The sequence below is a fragment of the Kogia breviceps genome, chromosome 12, assembly GCF_026419965.1.
Source record: "Kogia breviceps isolate mKogBre1 chromosome 12, mKogBre1 haplotype 1, whole genome shotgun sequence".
Lineage (NCBI taxonomy): Eukaryota > Metazoa > Chordata > Mammalia > Artiodactyla > Physeteridae > Kogia > Kogia breviceps.
The window spans coordinates 21,723,535-21,729,534 of NC_081321.1; positions in this window are offsets into that span (position 1 = coordinate 21,723,535).

The window sequence follows — 6,000 nt, forward strand, 5'->3', positions numbered from 1 at the left end:
GATTGAACCCAGGACCCCTGTAGTGGAAACTCAAAGAGTGCAAACCACTGGAGCGCCAGGGAAGTCGCCGATGTCCATCTTCTCTCCTTTGATTTCCCCACCTGTGGGAACACGTGTGCACGCACATGCCCTTCTTATACATACAATTTTAAGGATGACCCAACTTAAACTACTACTACTACCCTATTAAAAATCAAAGACACATTCATCTTCTCCCCAAGGGAAACAATCAAAAATCAGATCCAGCTACTGTATCCAAAGGTGACATCGCAGCTCGTTGAGTCCCAACTCCAGGGTTGTCAGGGATTATCCATCCCTCTGAAGCCCACAGGTGACCATGTCTATAAACTAACAAAGAACTTGACTATTTCGTACGCACCCCACACTAACGGAGCGCTTACTCTGTGCCAGGAAATCTAGGCGTTTTTCTATTTAACTTACTTAATCCTCACAGCAATCCCATGTGGTAAATATGAATATTACCCCCCTTTACAGTTGAGGAAACTGAGGCACTGCAGGTCCCAAATTGCCATTTGGGAAAAGGCAGAGGGGAAAGTGGCATGCAACAGTCACTTGTCCAAATGGCATACACGTTCCTGCAGGCAGTGGCTGGCAAGGGCCCTGGTGGTGGAGTGGGTTTCCGGGCAACTTGGGAGCCCATGATTCTGCTTTGCTCCGCAGCAGGGAGTTCCATGGCCGTGCGCGAATGGGTGTGCCCAGGTGGCGGCCGCTTTCCTGCTGGCAGGGTTCTGGGAGCTGTGGGGAGGAAGCCTGAGACCCTCTATAGGCGCTGTGGAATCCCAGGCCCCCGTCTGCAGGCCACAGACATTTCCTTGGCAACAAAACCCTTTAAAAACCCAATGAGATGCTGGTACATCTGATCTCTGGCAACTCTGTGGGCCAGTGGCCCAGATCTAATGGAGCCCAGCTCCTTGAACTTGGAGCCCACCTTTGTGATTTCTGTCTCCACCCTTCTTCCTCAGCTTGATGGCTCCGATCTCTTCCTCAGCTTTGGGACAACCTGAGGCAGTGGCGTTCTGCCCTTCCAGACTACATCCCGGGGAATGCTGCTCTCGTGGAGATGGCTGCCTCTACGTGACAGGAGGGGTTTGGGGGATACAATTCCCACCTTATTTCTTTGCCTCCTCCAAGAACCCAGTCTGACTGTTTTGTTCATGCACCTTTGGTTGAAACAAACTCTGGCTTTTGCAGTTCTGCAAGGCACATATTATGTGACCCTCTGTGGCCGCCTGGCTGCAGGCAGGAGGGTTAAAAGCATGGGCTACAGAGCAAGACTGGCTGAGTTTGCTTCCCAGTCCTGCCACTTTCTAGCTGTCTAGGCTTGGTCAGGCTACTGCATCTCCCTGGACCTCGGTTGCTTTATCTGTAAAGAAGGGTAACAGCAGTATCCACTCTATGGGATTATTGTGGAAATTGAATAAGGAAATCCATTACTCAAAAACAGCTTATACCAAAGAAGTAGGGGAGGAAGTCCACATCCAGACTTATGTGGAAGATGTGCTGGGACGAAGGGAACTGGAATAAAAGAGACCACCCTGCGTTTCCCGGGATTGTTGGTGTCATTGCTGAGTGAGGGTTCAGGTAGGGACACCAAGGTGTCCTGCCACAGAGTAGCCCAGTGCCCCTGGTACAAATTCCTGTTGTGGAGAGGAGATGCTAGCTATCACCTCTGGGCTGGGGGTAAATGGCCAGCCTCTGCGCTGGGGCAGATGCATGCACAGTGATCCTGTGCCGCTAAAACCTAAAGAAAAGGCATGTCTGTGTCTTTTCCCAGCTCTGTTTTCCAAGAGGTGAATAGGTGTTTTCTAGTAGTGCTGATGTTTCTTTGTTCTGAAGTCTCCTCTGCTCTGTTGCGGGTCTTGAAAATCACCAATCTTCAAAGGCAGCTTTGTAAAGTGGCGTTTCGATGTCACGTGCTCGTGGACTTGTTGCATGGCTTCAGAATGTTTCCCACCCTGGTGCCTGCCCAGGGGTCTCTGTCAAGCATGGTGATTGCTTCTCTGACACAATCACCCTCCGGTTTCCTTCTGAGCTTTGTAGTTATTCAAGCTCTGCTGTGTAAGTAGCGGGGTCAGTCTTTCTAAGAGGAGGCTGGGTGAAACGGCAGCTCCTGCGAAAGCTGTGTAGAGTAAACCCTGGGCCCATACACTCTCCTGCTTTGAGCTGGACACATCAATCTAGACAAAATTCCAAGTGAAGAAAATTTCAATGTCGAGAGAGAACTAGAGAAAATTACCCTAGGACCAGGTATATTTGCATGGGACAGAAACCCTAAGGTAACATACCTTAAATACAAGAGAAGTTAATGTTCTCTGATGAAACAGAAGCCTGGAGGCAAGTAGCGTGGAGCTGGCGCAGCCCGTGCTGTGCTGGGCTGGCTTGTTCCGGCTCGTGAGAACCAGTTGGTAACATCTCTTCCCGACTCTGTGTTCGCTGATGTCACATGGGTGACTCGAAATCGGCTACGGTGGAGTAGTCACGTCACAGAAATTGGCAAACGCTACAAGTCAGGGTTTTGCCTTGCAAAGAGCCTGTTGTTTAACATTGGACAGCACACCTCTGGGTATAGCTCTCTACAGAATTAGGGCCCCAGGCTTTTTCTACCCTAGCACTGCATCATCCTTGTATGTGACTCCCATTCTTATGGTCATTCATGTCCACAATTGCTGAAAAAGTTCCAGACATTGAATTACATATTCCAGGTGGCAAGAAGGAATCCAGAAACAAGGGGACAAATATTGGACACCAGCAGTATCTTAAGGACGTTTCTGGGAAGCTGCTCTACCACATTTCTCTGGCCTGCAGTAGGGACATGGCAGTACCTAACTGTAAGGGAGCCTGGGAGATGTAGTCTGTATTGGGGGATCCATCTGTCAAGCTAAAAGGTAGGGGTCTGTGGTAAACAGAGCTCTAAGATATCCCTGTACTCTTTACCCTCGTATCATCTCCTCCCCTTGAATATGGACTTGCAAATATGAAGAGATAGCACTCCTGTGATTACGCTATATCCCAAATTAACTTTATTAAAAAATTAATTAAAGTCACCCATACTTTTAAAATTAAAAGTATGGGTGACTTTCTTTTTATTTTATTTAATTTACTTATTTTGGTTGCGCCAGGTCTTAGTTGCTGCGGGCGGGCTCCTTTAGTTGCAGCACATGTGCTCCTTAGTTGCAGCTCGCGGGCTCCTTAGTTGTGGCATGCCAACTCTTAGTAGCAGCATGCATGTGGGATCTAGTTCCCTGAGCAGGGATCGAACCCGTGTCCACTGCATTGGGAAGTGGATTCTTAACCACTGTGCCACCAGGGAAGTCCCAAATTAATTAACTTTAAGATAGGGAGATTTTCTGTGTATGCCCGACCTAATCACAAAAGCCCTTTAAATCCAAGTCTAGAGGTCAGAAATGGAGAAAACTAGAGATTAGAAGCATGAGAAAGATTCAGTGTGCCATTGCTGGCTTGAAGATAGAGGTAGCCCTGCGGCAAGGAAGGCAGGAAGCCTCTAGGAGCTGAAAGTGAACCCCTGCTAACACCCAACAAGGAAATGAGAATCTCACACAAGGAACTGAATTCTGCCAGTGTGGTGAAGAAATTGGCTCTTTTTCCCTTAGACACTTAATTGTTTTAAAGCTGTCAGTGTCCTAAATTCTAGCATATTTTGTGCTGAGTTGAACTTGGTAAATTCTTTTTTTAAAAAAATTTATTTTATTTATTTATTTTTGGCTGTGTTGGGTCTTCGTTGCTGCATGCAGGCTTTCTCTAGTTGTGACAAGCGGGTACTACTCTTCATTGCAGTGCATGGGCTTCTCATTGCAGTGGCATCTCTTGTTGTGGAGCACGGGCTCTAGGTGTGCAGGCTCAGTAGTTGTGGCTCGTGGGCTTAGTTGCCCCACGGCATGTGGGATCTTTCCGGACCAGGGCTCGAACCCATGTCCCCTGCATTGGCAGGCGGACTCTCAACCACTGGGCTACCAGGGAAGCCCAAACTTGGTAAATGCTTAATCAACAGATATTTATTAAGCAAATACTAGCAAGGCTGCCATTGGCATATAAAATAAACAAAAACTTTGTCCTAACAGGAACTTGAAGTCTAGTTCAGGGATAGATGTGGACATTAATGCAATTAGAGAAAAGAGGGTGTTCATATAGTCGCATTATACATCGACCCAGAAATGAGTGCCGTAGAGCCTAGAATAGTATGTTACTTGGGTGCTGGCTGAATTTACCAGGATGTTTTGGACTGTGAGTAAGAGAAAACTCAGAATGAACTGGCCTAAGCAATTAAGGAAATCATTAGATAGAAGATAAGTGAGAAATCTAAGGATAGCACAGACTTAAGTCAAGTTTTGATCCAGCAGTTTAACTATATCCCCACGTATGAGGTTTCCTGTGTCCTCATGAGGCTGTCTGCTTTTGCGGTTTCAAGATGGCACATCCAGTGGGGAAAAGATCATCTTTGTTACAGCATTTCCTGTGTTAGTTCTGAGATTCATTCTGCTTGAACTGGCTTAGGTAACACTGAACTGACACTGTGTTTGGGGGGAACTGAGGAGTATGGAATGAACTGATTTCTATAGCAAAGGTCACTGATCTCCCTCTGGGGCCAGAGCTGAAATCAGCTTTCTTGGATCCCCGCTTGAGAGAAAGGATATACAGATGTATCTGTGTGTGTGTGTGTGTGTGTGTGTGTGTGTGTGTGTGTGTGTGTGTGTGTAGCTAGGGGACTGGGACACAAAGGAGCTGTTGGGAGAAGGAAAAGGAACTAGAATGTGAGTGATAAATTTAAGTGTCCACTATCCTACACCGGCATTAAGTGTGAAGTAGTTAAGGAAGGGAGATGTTATTTGGAGATGATACAATTTTTTTTTTTTTTTTTTTTTTTTTTTGTGGTACGCGGGCCTCTCACCTGTTGTGGCCTCTCCCGTTGCGGAGCACAGGCTCCGGACGCGCAGGCTCAGCGGCCATGGCTCGCGGGCCCAGCCGCTCCGCGGCACGTGGGATCTTCCCGGACCGGGGCACAAACCCGTGTGCCCTGCATCGGCAGGCAGACTCTCAACCACTGCGCCACCAGGGAAGCCCTCGGGAAGCCCGCCCTCACAAGCTCCTGGTAAATGTAGATGTTGCTGATCAGAGAACCATGCTCTTGAGTAGAAAGGTACAGTGGAGGAATGACAGGTGGGGTCAGAAGGGAAGGTTACCTTTCAGAGATCCACAAACCACCTGGGAAAGTAAGCTACAGGAAGTGGTGAGAAGAGGTGCATATATGTGATTACATATCTATGCATATGAAGGTATAAGATTTATATGAACATATAAACTCTGTTTATCTCTGTTTAAAAATGGCATAATTCAATCGACATTTGGCATAAACATTTAAAAAGGAGGTATGGAGCTCTTTAGGAGTGCTTTATAGATAATCTTTAATATTTCATGTGTCATAGCTTAAAATGAGTTAAAATGTATAAAATGCTTATATATTGACTGGTCTGTTTTAAGCACAACCTAAGCATCAACTATTATATTTATTAGTAGTATCACTATTATAGTTTAATGCTGACTCTAGGATTCAAAGATCTAGGAATTAAAATGGAAAGGAGTTTCTTGGAGAAGTTAAGTCTTTCCTATAAAGGACAGTCATGGGGATAGTCACCAGGAAATGGAACAAATCAAAGAGCCACCTATGTCTTCCTTAAGTCTTGTGTGAAAACTAGACTGAGGAGGGCCTGGGAAGTAAGATCTTTCGAGGAGTTTTTACGACGTGGATTAGCTGCAACACGAGAAGCTGTAGTAGCTTCTCATCTCAGTTGTATTTGCAGCCTGAGACTCTCCTGACAACTGAGGCTCCACACATGGGGAAAAAAAAGTTAAAGTTGTCTTCTTAAAAATAGAAAAAGTAGGGACTTCCCTGATGGTCCAGTATTTAAGACTCTGTGCTCCCAATTCAGGAGGCCTGGGTTTGATCACTGGTCAGGGAACTAG